We start from the raw sequence: 14,412 nt of genomic DNA on the forward strand, positions 1-14,412 counted from the left end.
ATACAGCGCCTCCACCTGAGAGACGCTCCCGGTAACGCTCCCGGAATGGCGTGGTGTCATTCAGCCGGATTGTGTGCTGGGCGTTCTTGCTGCAGCCCACATCCATCTCACTGGTGGAGAAGACTACCCTGCGCTCCTGCAATTTGGCACTTAGCCGCTTCTTCCAGTCCGCGGACAGGGTCGATTCCCCAAAGTCAAACTGCAGCCCGCCTGTCTCTTCCTGCACGGTAGTGGCGGTCACATGGACCATGGATTCCACAGGCGGAACCGGGTACATCCGACCAAGTGCTTGACCGGCGTCAAACCGTATGGGGTGAGGCGAAATGTTCTGTATCGTCACTTTGAAGCGATTTGGCAGGGCCGTCTTCCACTCCTTAATTTCTGGTACCACACGGAACCCCCTTTTGGTGTCCTCTTCGGGAGTAGTCTTTAGGAATAAATACCAGTGAGCGTTGTCACGTCCCAGGTAGCTGGGCACCACAGCCATGTGCTTCACTCCCCCTGGTGGGATCTCGGTCAACCCCTTCTCTTGATTGAAGTATTGGCCAAATCCATCTTGGGCAGAGATCCTGTAGCACTCCTGTTTGAAGACTGGGTGGATCCGTAGGGATGATAGGGGTAATTCGCCCGCCTCTTGCAGATAAGCTTGGATTAGAGACTGCACCTCATCTGCGTTGGTCCCTAGTATGATAGGGGAGCTTGGGTGGTTCTGGGACTCGGGACATATTAAAGCCTCCACTTCCATGGGGTGGGTCTTGTTGGTGTTCAGTTGCGGTATGTCCAACCGTAAGTGAACCACACCGTCAATGGGGTAGTCTTCCTTGTTGAGGCCCCATAGTTTCATTTTCTCAGCCGACTGCATAGGCAGGTGTGAGTCATAGAAGGGAGGTGCGAGTCATAGAAGGGGCGATAAATGATGGTCACCTGTGACTCCATGTCCAGCAATGCTGAGGCGTATATTCCTTCCACTGCAGTAGCTGCGTGGCTTACAGGAGCTCTGATCCTCTGCCACTGTGATCCTGGGGTGGTCACGTTCATTGGTATACAGCGCCTCCACCTGAGAGAGATCCTAACACAGTTGGATAACCCCTCACAGGAACCCTCCAGTAAAGAATAAGAGTACACACACACAGTATGGCTAACTTTATTTACTAACACACACATTCCCAGCTAGCTCAAACTCCTACACCCACCAGATCATGAATTGTATTGTATGTCTTTATTTATATAGCGCCAAAAGTGTACTCAGCGCTTCACAAAGAATATAGTATAAGGAATTAAAATGATACAATAAGTGCAGCAAAATTAGACAATAGGAAAGGAAATCCCTGCCCCTAAGAGCTTACAATCTAAGAGGTATGGTGGGAGACTTACAGAGACAGCAGGTGAGGGAATAAGTGCTGTGTATGGCAGTGCTTGGCCACAATGGGTGGTAGGAGTGGCTGAGTGTGGGACAGTAACCACGAGTGCAGGCTGTTGGGATGCTTAACTTGTGGGGTGAGTTTTAAGGTTAGTCAGTATTAAATCAGAAGGTTAACACCATTTACAGGGGAAGAGGTGTCAGGGAGGCATGAGTGAGATCAGGTGTGTATGTCTGGGTTCAGGCTTAGGGAAGATCCCCAGCAGCATGAAGGAGTAGATAGAGGGTGTGAATATAGGATTTGTGTGGGTGCTTTTTATTGAGGGGTAAAGAAGTTGTTGGGAGAGAGGTGAATAAATAATGGTGCAGTGGGGAGTGGGGAAGTTGGAGAGAACAGAGACGTTCACAAAGTAGTGAGGAAACAGTAAGCAAAAAAGCAATAGGCAGGGCATGGTGAGATGCAGGAGGAGACAGTCCAGGTATTGGAGGATAGGAAGAGTACAAAGAATCATCATTTAGAAAATCAAGTACTCACAGATGCAGAGTTGTTGTTGTGCAGAGTCCAGATTTTCCTCCAATTTCAACTCCAAAATTAACTCCAGACACTTTCAATGTTACACTTTAAAATGTTGCACAGCCATATGGCTCACAGCCAAAGAGCCTGCCTTATATAGTTAAACACATTCAATATATATTTATGTCAAAAAGAGTGCTACTGCGCGTGGCAAATGTATACAACAAACGACAGGGGTCAATCAAGTAATTATTATTGAAGTATTTCAACTTTATACTTATTACCATATATGTTTTGTCAATTGGATGTAGCAATGGGCACCCCTGTCGTTTGTTTTAACTTTATTTACTGTCATATAACTGATTAAGACGATACTATACAGGACCACCCAAGGCCGTACCCACACAGTACCCCCACTGCCTGACCACCACCTTGTCCACACCCCGGTGAGGTTTCCCCAAAGTTATGAGGGTGTCCTGGGCACCTAACCACCAGACAGGCCCACCCCAAAGTGTGTGAGGAGTAGCACTACCCCTGTGTGTGGCCATTGCTGCACTTGCTGATACCTTCCTGGTCTTAGGCCAGACCAGGCCAAGTTGGCAGATGAATCCGCCGAACCGCAACGTAGTCCCACGCCGCGGTCTACTGGATCCGTCCTCGTGCTTCACCTCAGGTGTCCGCCTCTGGAGGGCGCTCCCGCTGGAGTGTGTCCCTTTTAAGTGTCTCTTAGGAATGCCTGTGGTCTGGTCCCAGACTGCACACCGCGTGATGTCGGTCACTGGTGTGCTAATGCTAACTAGCTGAGTGCTACTGGGGGAAGAGTCCCTATCTATGGGCTTTCCCTGCAGCACCCACAAGCTGAAGTGAGTCGGGGCCTAGCTGGGACCTGGGGGAAGGGGGGGGAATCTGGCCTAATCTGGGAGCCACCTGCACCCAGAAACTACCTTACCCCTTGCTGTCCCTGCTCCGACTGGCGCGCTTCCCTAAGCACACCAAATGTATCTCTTGCTCTAGCCGGAGATATCGCAGCCCTATTGGCTGTGCTCTCTCTGAATTCAAATGGATACATTATATTGAATCGTCTGGATAAAGATGCTTTCTTATCTGGGTGATGCCATTCTGCCTGAATCATCTTCTTGACTATGTATTAGATTGGGAAAACCCTAGACTTTTTATGTGACTCCACAAACCAACAGACTTGCTTCCTTAGGGGCTTTTTAACATCCTCAATCTCCATAGTTGTGTACCCTACTTGTACCAGTTTGTCTATATCTTCTGCTCAAAGCATGTTCTATAGCAGGCCTGCACAACTCCAGTCCTCGAGGGCCGCAAACAGGCCAGGTTTTCAGGATATCCCTACTTCAGCCCAGCTGGCTCAATTAGTGGCTCAGTATGACTGGCCTGTTTGTGGCCCTCGAGGTCTGGAGTTGTGGAGGCCTGTTCTATAGTTTCTGCTCAAAGCATCTTCATGCTCAAAGTCTTCCCTTATTTTCCCTTCTTTGTTAAAGGAAAAGTCAGGCAATTCAATTCCCACGGACACACCCAAGTCTGATTTTTGTAAGGGCGCCGAGTAACGTCGATAATACTCTCTTGGCTCATAAGATAAACCTGGGTCTTCTCTGAGTTGAGGCAGAGGGGGCTTGTGCATTCGCCAATTTGAAACTGTCCAAGAAAGAGCTGAATCTGAATGGTATTCTCCATCACAAGCTGTTTTATGCAGGGTTTCTTTCTTTTTCTTTTTTTAATCTGGAAGAAGCTGCTTACAACTGGAGCAAGTTAGATGCTTTCTTTTGGAAGTGGACCTTTTAGGTCTTGTATCATCAGTATTAGGCTCCTTAGGTGTCTTGGGACCTGCACCCTGAGATGCAGATATTTGGGAAATACTGAAGTCTTCATGAAACTTGTGGAACGCAGATACCAAAAAAAAAAGGAAGAGATGAAAGACACAAATGGTGCAATATTGCTTCTCAAATAGAGTATAATCAATGACTTGATATAAAGTGCCAACTCACATGTTATAATTACCAAACAAGCATAAATCCTTTGCGGCACTGAAATCTTTGAGTAGTAATCCCCACTGGATAAAGATATCTCGAGATGAAGACGAAAAGGCAATGGTAATAGTGCAGATCAGTATGGTATAAAAAGTATTTATGTAGCAATATCTCACGAGTGCAAACTCGCACTCTAAATTATACAAAATCGCATTGGTAAACAAGGAGAGAGAAAATGCCAATGGGGACTATGTAGCAAGCTATCTCACCGCCACTGCCGCCTCCTGCATCAATCTCTACATCACTCCAGGTAGCGTGTAACCGGATAAAGGGGACTGTCGGAGTTTGGTAGCACTCTCCTAGCAAGCTTAAGAATCCCGCTCATCTATAGAATTAAGCCTCCTTCTGGATCTGTCTCTTTCCGAGAAAAAAACACTGAGTAACACACCAACTGTCTCCCAGACTGAGTCTGTATCTAATCTGATGAACTGTGATCGGCAGGGGTTTGCACAGTTTCCCAGTCTCCATTTAAAAGAATGGAAGACCAGGTGCTGACCAGAGACTGGATGCTATGTACTGGCCAATCACAGAGTGAAGGCTCACCTCTGATGGGCCAATCAGGGCTGTGGTGACAGGGGTCTAAGACATGGGTGCTCTTAACAGTGGGACATTCAAACTGACCAGTGGGAAGTAAGCCGGTTGTTGCCAAGACCCAAGCCTCATTTTCCAGTTTCAGCCCGATAGCTCCTGCACAGATAGGTGCCTCAGAGGCTGGGACGAACAATTGCTCCGCTTGTGAAGTACATGTTCCCCAGACCTGAGTAAAAACCCCTCCCCACTCCTCCAGTATCCCAATAATCTCGCTCAGCCCACCTGTGGATAGCAGGCCCAATTTCCTTTGTGTGCTGGCTATCTGGCTAAGTGAATTACTACCCAGCACACAATGGAGGCATACAAATAGATTACATATGCATAGGGTATAAATGGTCTTACAGGGGGATACACAGAAGCAACCTTTAATGTGCTGGCCAGGCTGCCCCTACCATCACAAAGACCATGTAGCAGTTTTACATGCATCTTCAGATGAGGCAAGGGCCTTATTGGCCCATGAAGTAGCTATGGCCCTAGTAGAATGGGGCTTAAGTGCTAAAGGACAATCCAGGTGTTTAAGTTTATAAGCATCCATATACATGGCTTAATCCATCCATAGCTAAATACATAGCTTAATCCATCAGCAATGAAAGAATAGAAGCAGGACATTCTCTTTTGTTACCGGAAAAAAAGTACAAACAACCAGTCTGAACTCTTATGAGGTTGTGATTTAATAAGAAAAATAAAGAGGTGACCAGACTGCTCACCTGGAATGTTCCTAAGTGGTAAGTATAGGTAAAAAGTTGCAAGGTGCATATGGGAATAAATGCATATATTTATAACAAGGGTGATCCAAGAGGGATCAGAAAGAAACCCCCAAATGTTGCACTCATGCCAGTAGATATAGTATATGGTGGGTATTCAGTACATACCTGAGATACAATGTCTCATAGAGCCAGGTCTATTAACTAATGGATCAGCAATTAAAATAAAACAATACAATTACATAAAGCAAATATTATAGTGTGATCTATATATATACACACACACATACTTTTCTAGCCGCTGATTTAATTACTATTAGGACATTTACTAGTACAGCTGAACCATATGACACACACCCCGTGGGAGTTGAACATGATGAATGAATACATTTTATATAATACACATGCAGGAATCAAACCCAGGACGTTTCATATTCCTAATACCAATTCCCTACCTGCTATGCCACAGGATTGTGTGATGAAACAGACTCTATAAATAAGCAAACACACAGAAACCCAGCAAGCTCTCTTTGGGAACCCCTGAGCTTGTTGTATACATTTGCCACGCTCAATAGCTCTCCTTTTTGACACTTATATACATATATATTTTGTGGGGGCTATGGGGTTGCCAAAAAGAGCTTGCTGGGGTTCTGTGTGTTGTTTATTAACTTATTTTCAGCCGTCTCAGCTGTTGGAGGTTAGTGGCCCCTCCCTCCCAGGTTTTAAGCCCGCAGGTCCTTTTCATTTTACTGGATATAGATCCAATGTTGGTCTTTCTCCCTCCTAATAGAGGTGAATGAGAATTTTAATCCTAATAGAGGTATATTAGTATTTTATCTGGTAGTGTTAGGACCTGTGAACTGGGTCTGCCTTGTCGTGGCTCACAGGCTTACAATGCTTTGGCCAAAGGGTTAAACTAAATTACCCTTTTTCAAAAGAATATATAAGTATTTTACTGTGTTTGTCATATTGGATGTAGCATTGGGCTTCTCTGTTGCTTGTTGTAGACTCTATAAATATACTTAACATCTACAGCACAGTGCAGTGGACGGCACTGTGTACTATTTGTTAAGTTTGTTTTTAGAGTCTGTGACATCACACAAACCCTGTGGGTTGCAGGTAGAGAATTGGTACTAGCGTACGAAAGGTCCTGGAGTCGATTCCTGTATGATATGGTATAGTTTATAAATTATTTTTTTATATAATAATTTATAAATTATAAAATAAAATAATTTAGAAATATATATATATATATATATATATATATATATATAACACAAACAAATAGTAGCGCTAGTTAGTGAATGATATATAGTGAAATGTGCAAAACAAAGTGATATAAAAAAATCAATGCTATATAATATACATTTTAAACTCGTGTGGAGTGTAAAAAAGTGAAAGGTATCAAACCAATATGAAGATGGAGTAGGAAGATGAAAAAAAAGTAATCCTTGAGAAAGTCACGAGTGACGAAACGCGTTGGAGCGTCGGAGCGTCGGAGTGACGTAGCGTGAGGAGGCGGAGTATTGATAGTGGGCTTGTTACCAGGAAACAGGGGCTTTTTTACAACAGCATGTTCTATCTGAGACCTCTTTCTCTGACTGAGGTCTGACACGCGGAAGCTGATATCAACACAGGAGGGACTCTCTCTTCAGCGTGCCAGGAAACATCATTGTCCTACAGCGGAGCCGGACTACACATGGAAGAACCAAGCTGCGTGTTTAATAAGGTCTGTGGTCAGTGCACCGCATTTACTATCTGAGAAGGGACATTCTCTATTTGTGACATTTGAACTTTGACTGCTTGTGCTAACGGCTGTATATGGACTGAATCTGGTACAGTTGAGTTACCCTCACTGCTTGCTTCATTCACTGTTTATGCCCTGCTTCCCTGCCATTCCGATCCATTACACCTACTCTGCTTGCTTACTGCTATATCCTGCAACTGTATGTCTCAATTGATTGCTTTTTAATCTCACCGTGAGAACATTACATAGGTCCTATTGACCACTCTATCTCTTAATAAATCCTATATATTTTTCAGTATTACGACACAGAGCTGGCGCTTCTTTCTTTTTGTTTTTTGTAATATATAAACATTTTATTGTTTTATTTTAATCGCTGATCCATTAGTTAATAGACATGCCTCTATGAGACATTATCTCAGGTATACACTGAATACCCACAATATACTATATCTACTGGCATGAATGCAACATTTTGGTTTCTTTCTGATACCTCTTGGATCAACCTTGTTATAGAGGTTGTGATTTAACAACATAATGAGATAAGGCTCTGACCACATGATAGTAATGCAAGTGTTCCTCCTTTTTACCCCTAGGGCTTGGAGAAAACAAAGGGACAATTACGTCCTGGTTCATGTGAAAGGCTGAGAACTTTAGGGTGGAACAGAGGTACAGGCCACATCACTATTTTATCTTGGTGAAACCTAAACTAAAGGTGCTTTACAAGATAAGGCCTGTAATTCCTCAATTCTTCTGGGTGGAGTAATTGCTGCAATAAACACTGTTTTTAGTGTAAGCCATTTGTCTGAAAGTTAAGATAAAACATTCAAAAGGAGCAAAAGATAATGCTTCCAAGACAATGATTAAATTCAAAGCAGGCACTGGTGGACGAAACCGAGGTCTGAGCTTTTTGACTGCTTTAAGAAAACAAGATACTTGTCATTAGCTAATGAAGTATTGAAAAAGACCTTAAAGGAATAAAGGTAGGGTGACCACCCGTCCCCCTTTTGCCGGGACAGTCCCGGTTTTTCGAGAGCTGTCCCGGTTTCCTGTGTGTACCGGAAATGTCCCGGGTTTTCCTCAATGTGTCCCCGTTTTTTTTTTTTGTCGCCGGCGGTGCGCGAGTAAGCTGCGGTGCGCTATGCGCGGTGCGCGAGTCTGCGGCGGTGCAAAGGAGGAGACTGCAGCAGCCCGGCTTTTTTTTTAATGCCAGGGGTTGGGCTTGTGTTACGTGGAAAATGGGTCTTGCTGATTGGATGCGGCCCGGCATTGTACAAAGTCCCGCCCCCCCCCCCCCCCCGGCAGTTTCCTACCTTGTTGGCCAATCCCCTGCGTCCTGGCATTAAGCCCCGCCCCCCAGCATCATCCTTCACCAAGGCCCGGCATGTGGGAATGGATGGAAGGGTGCCGTGGGGGGGCAGGGCCAAGGGTGCCTGGGGGCGGGAGGCAGGGCCAGCGTGCCTGGGGGGGGGGCAGGACCAGGGTGCCTTGGGGCGGGCTGCGGGGGGCAGGACCAGCGTGCCTGGGGGGGCAGGACCAGCATGCCTGGGGGGGGCAGGACCAGCATGCCTGGGGGGGGGGCAGGACCAGCGTGCCTGGGGGGGGCAGGAACAGCGTGCCTGGGGGGGGGGGGCAGGAACAGCGTGCCTGGGGGGGTCAGTGCCAGGATGCCTGGGGGCAGGGCTTCCGCTTCCTGCGGCAGAGCACACGTGGTGTGTGTCTCTGCCCGCTCCTGGCTCCTCTGCGCAGTGTCTCCCCCCCTTTGCCCGCCCTGGGTGATATGAGGTGGGATTTTGATCCGTTGCCTCCTGTCCTGGCGCTCTCTTCCCCTACGGTCCCCTTGGTGCGGGAGATGGGCGCGGGGGCGGGCAGTGGTGGCTGCGCGGTGTCCCCCCATTCTGCCCCAGGAACCCGTGGCTGCCCGCCGGGGGAGAGGGAGCGGCAGTTTGTACCTTTGCGTCCCGGCGCTCCCATCTCCCCCCACCCCACCCCCCTTGGTTTGGGAGATGGGCACGGGGTGGGTACAGGGGGAGGCGGGGAGCCGCCTGCTCGTGGCTGCCCATCTCTGTACTCGTGTGTGTGTGTGTGTGTGTGTGTGTGTCTCTCCCCCTCTCCGTCTCTGTCTGTCTCCCTCCCTCACCCTCTCTCTCCGTCTGTCTCTCTCACCCTCTCTCTGTCTGTCTCTCTCACCCTCTCTCTCTCCCTCCCTCTGTCTTATCTCAACTGCCGTATACCTACACCAAAGTAACCTACACATCTTTCTTCCAGATCTGACTCAATTTTCACGCGGGAGACATCGGAAGACAGGTGGGGAACACCTCCAGTATAGTACCTTGAGGGACTGCGGATCAGGTAAGACAGGTAGGGAACACATCCCCTCCAATGTATAACATTGCGGGAATGAGGGTACCTGGACTTTGAGGGACTACGGATCAGGTAAGATCCCAGGCGGGATTGCTGCTTTAGAAATTGTGAAGAGGGGGCATCCTGACACAGGTTATGGGGTTCAGAATCATTCACAACTGGGGTTTTTTTTTCGATTAGTGAGGTGAACACACACACACACACACACACACACACACACACACACACACACACACACACACACACACACACACACACACACACACACACACGGTAGTAAAGTATAAGTGTACTACAATAAATAAACTTTTATGTTAAAAAAAAAAAAATGTCCCGGTTGGTTTTTCATTTTCAAAATCTGGTCACCCTAAATAAAGGCCAATGCCTTTGTAATAGCTATACTACAGAAATTCCAATATGTGTTTTAGCTTCTGCTGGATTCAAGTTTTGTGGAACACACCAATTGGAGAAAACGTTCCATATTCTGTGGAATATTTCGAACGTAGATTGCTCTATAGCGCAGAGCACACCATGTTAAACAATCCTTTGTTCTTTAAATAGGGCCTCTCAATCTCCATGCCATCAAGGTAAGAAATGCCAGATCTGGATGTCTTATTGGGCCAGTGTGAAGAGATCCAGGAGAGAACGTCCAATGAGCTTTATGGACATGTTTAGTAGGTCTGCAAACGATTACATTTTTGTCCAGAATGGGGCTATAACAATAGTTTCTCACCTAAATTTTGTCAGAACTTTCTGAATCATGGGCAGAGGAAAATATACACTAGTGAGAAATTCAACTCAATCGATAATGTCTCTGAAGGTCACCACTTGCGAGATTGAGAACAGAAGACCTGGAACTTTGCATTCTAGCTATTCGGTTATATCTATATTTACATGGTAAAGGTTATGAATACCAAGAGTTAAAAGTGGTTTGAATAATGCTTTGAGTGCTGACTGTCTTTCTATCCATGGAAATCTGCATGAGCCATCTTCCAGGGGTATTGTTCTAACGAGAGCTGGATTCACTTTGAGGTATATCCCAGTGTTTTGTAATCCTGTTCCAAGGAGTACATAATTATTTATTTTCCCAAAACGCCTTGCGGTTGGAACTCGACCAGATGTAACCATTCATCAATGATATCATTAAGCACTTGGTATACAGGAAAAATGTTTTTTTGAGGGCCAAAATATACACTATCTAGAGTTTTACGATTTTGCTTGATATCTTCAAAGTCCATAGCCACTTATACATTTGATGAGTTTATCTACAATTTCCATATTTACATTTTCTGGTATTTCTGTGGATTTTTGCCCCTTCTGATGAAGAATCTTGCCAAAAACCACAAAATGTTTTCAGAGTCTGAAAAAGGAGCGCTTGATCGTAGGAGATGTTTTAGATTCTAGTCTAGCCACCTCTCAAACGGAGGATTTTAGCCGTGAGAATTCCTTCATTTCAGTTGCAGCTTTCTCTTCTAAGATCAATTTAATACAAACAGGACAAGCTTTATTTGCATAATTAAAAGGCAATTTTGTCTCAAGGCACAAATAGCAAAACAATGCTTAGGAAGGCTGTGGCCTTTCTAGGTTTAGTAGTCGCTTGTTCAGGTTGCCCCGATTACACCCCGTCTCAGGATATGTATTAGGAACTAGCAGAGATTCAAGAAGCAACAGGAGCAACTGATTGACCAAGAAAATAAGAATACCGTTGTACCTTACATGCTCCAGGAAATCCATTTTCCCAGCAGTGTGCACACAGCCCCCCCTTCCTCCTTTCAGCCAGTGTGGCACCAAAAAAAAAAAAAAAATGTTACTTCTAGTCCGGCATCCGCACATCGGAAATGCATGCAGTAATGCCATGCAACACAAGGACCACGGGGAACAGACGCCAGAGGCTGGACAGGTAAGAATCTGAGGTCTATCTGCTGGTATACGTGAGGAACCAGGCTTATAGAGGCTGCAGCAGGCCTTAGGAGAGTCACCAGTTTGCACATCTGCAAAGGAACAGGCCACAGAGGTTGCCCGTATAAGCACACGTTTGAGGGACCAGATTAGAGGCTGCATCAAACCTCAATCAGCTCAACAGGTTCACGCTCTTGTGGAGGAACCAGGCCATTATGTCATACAGTACCTACAGAGGTTGCCGATAGATGGGAGCTTGTGTTACCTGGGGGTAACAATTACCAAGTCTATGGGGGGTTAGTGTTGGAGTAGAAATACTCCCATATTTTACAGGCCCTGGTCAATTAAGCACTGCCACCACATACAGGAATGTGTTTGCTGCTATTCTACACATTACAGCTACTTGGTGGGAGGGAACATTGCAATCCAAGGAGGAGCGCACAGCTTTACTCCAGACAAAGCTCTTTCAGCCTCTGGGATGTGGATAACCCTCCCCCCTACAAAGTGATGACATGTAATTCTTACTTAAACCAAATGAATCACCTCCCTTCCTGTCTAGTGATTGTCTCAGTTTAGCTGACACCAGTCAAGAACTTTGCCAAGTCTATTACATTCCGTTTAAGTGCAACCCAATAAAAATCAATGACAGCAATAACTAATGTTAAGGGAGTTGGTTCCCTTTAGGGGGGAAAAAATGTGAGACATTTCAGTACTTTCCAGTTTTGATTTACAAGGGGGCTCTGAACAGGATTATACTAAATATCCTATAGCTTGGTTACGTTTATGTACAAGGCCTGCCCCTGCATCTTCAATAAAAAGAAAACTCAGAAGAAATTAAAGGGATTTTAAGAGCGGATCTAGTTTTTAGGCATTAAATACCATGGCTAGATCTATTTTGTCTGAGACTGTACCCTTAAAGGATCTGCAGCCTGAAGTCTGCAGACCTTTGACCAAAACCCTTAGGCTACGGCCCAAGTGCCAGCACCGCACGCCCAGCTGCCAGGCTGGCAGCGCGTGCAGCCTAGTTCCCCGGTTTGCAGTGAGTTGCAGGGGAAAAGACAGGGGCACAGCCATGACTTCACCCATCAGGTTCACCCTCATTGGCTGCAGGGCCATCTTAACAACATTAGGGCTCCCCGGGCAAAACAGTGCACGGGGCCCTGTCTACACTGTCGCTCCCAGCCTCCCACGCGCTCACTAGCAGCAGGCACCGGAAGTGCTGCACTGCTAGGCTGTGAGAGGTTGTGACGCGTGCCGGGCGGAGAGTGAGCGGGGGGAGAGCGAGTAGGGTTTTCCAGGTGGCTTGTCCAGTATTTTTGGACACAATGGTGAAAGGTGCGACGCACTCGAGAATCGTTGGTGGGGAAGAATGTTATTTATAAATGACCTGACTTATGTCATTTGTTCTAAATTTCCCTTCATGTATTCACCAACTTATATTCTATTTCTTAAAAAATGTGGGGAGGAGTCTTGGGAGAGAGCACCCTTCCGTGGATTGTTTTAGGAAATAGAATATGAAATAGTACAAATTGGTGCATGGTTGGAGTGAAATTTAGAACAAATTACGTAATCGTCAGATCATTTATAAATAACTGACCTGCAGTCATACTGTACATGGCGAGCAATACTGATCTTACTGCTCCTCCCACAAATTCCAAGATTGTTGCACCCACTCCTCATCCTCTCTCCCCCTTGTCCTCTCACCCTCCAACCCCCCTTTGTCCTCTCATCCCCATCCTCTCTCTCCCTCCCTTCATCCTCTGTTACCCCACATCCTCACCCCCCCCCCCCCATCATTATCAGTACAGTAGCTTTCAAATTTAGACTTCAAAATCCAGCTTTAAATTGCATATTAAATCATGCCATTGGACAAGTAACCTGCTCTGCCTTCTTGGGGATGATCTGTAAGTAAGAAGGGTGCTGCAGAGATTGCAATGCTGCTGTGATGAGAGCTGAGTTATGGAGCCTGAGAATTTACAATGGTGGTTATTTTTAATAGATCTTGAAAATGGGAAGACTGTTAGTATAGTAAAAGAAAGGGTGAGTGAGCAATTAAACAAAGTTGTACACACACACACACACACACACACCTTTTCCTCCGCTCTTTGGCCCAACCCCCCAGGCTCCTGCCACCTCCCGATTGGTTGCTGCTGTGTAATTCAGTCAATCAGAAGCTGCCCAGCCCCCTAGCCGCAGCAGCCCTGCTCTATCATATATCCGGACAGGGAAACCAAATACCGGACATCTGGCAACCCTAAGAGTGAGCCGGGGTGCCAGGCGGGGGGAGAGCATTGGTGGGCACGCATGGGCCGGGCACGTGGGGCCCCCAGGCAACTGCCCAGCGTGCCCATACGTTAAGACGGCCCTGATTGGCTGAACCGCTGAGGGCATGGCCTAGCGCTCCATCACTAGAGCTGATCACAATTTTAATGTCAGCCTGAAAAACTCATAACGGCGGCCACCCCTGCCAGTGGGCCTGGCCCCATTGAGGGGCAGCTCTTGACCCAGCAGCACCCGCCATAGCAAGCGCTGCAGCAGCCAGCAGGGACCAAGCCTTAGGCTATGGCCAAGCTGCCACTGAGCTCGCTCATGCTTGAGAGGCTACGTCACCAACTCTCCAAGCATGAGCGCAGGCTGTCCTGCATAATTTTTCAAGCGCGCGCAAATCGAGGCTGTGTGTATTGACTGTTGCCGAGCATGCTTCAAAATCAATTTTCTTTGTCTCCCCAAGCACCGAGCTTGGGAGAGCATACGTGCCCGTGAAGAGTCACTGAAGAAAATTCGCCAAGCGCGTTCAGTGGCAGCGTGGACGCAGCCTTATGCTTCAAATATAGGTATTGACAAAACCATTGGCCAGTCAAATTGCATTTACTGCCAGCACAACCCCAATACCTATTCTAAACAGCTTCCAAGCAAAAAAACAAAGTCAAAGCTTGTTAGTTCATTTTGTATGCGTGCAGTGGAGCAGCACAAAGGAGTTCCCTCTAGTGAAATGCAATGAATAATCGATGCACAGACCTGAAATGAACTGTACGTAGAGAGCCCCCTCACTGGGAGGATGGCCTTTGGAAGCCAGTGTTGCACTTCAGAGCCTTGTGCATTACCATCATGTTTTTCTTGCGGCATGATAGGATTTGGGATTAATGTTACAGATTCTGCACATTAGCAATGTGAGGCTTGCA

The sequence above is a fragment of the Ascaphus truei genome, chromosome 8 (genome assembly GCF_040206685.1).
Source record: "Ascaphus truei isolate aAscTru1 chromosome 8, aAscTru1.hap1, whole genome shotgun sequence".
Lineage (NCBI taxonomy): Eukaryota > Metazoa > Chordata > Amphibia > Anura > Ascaphidae > Ascaphus > Ascaphus truei.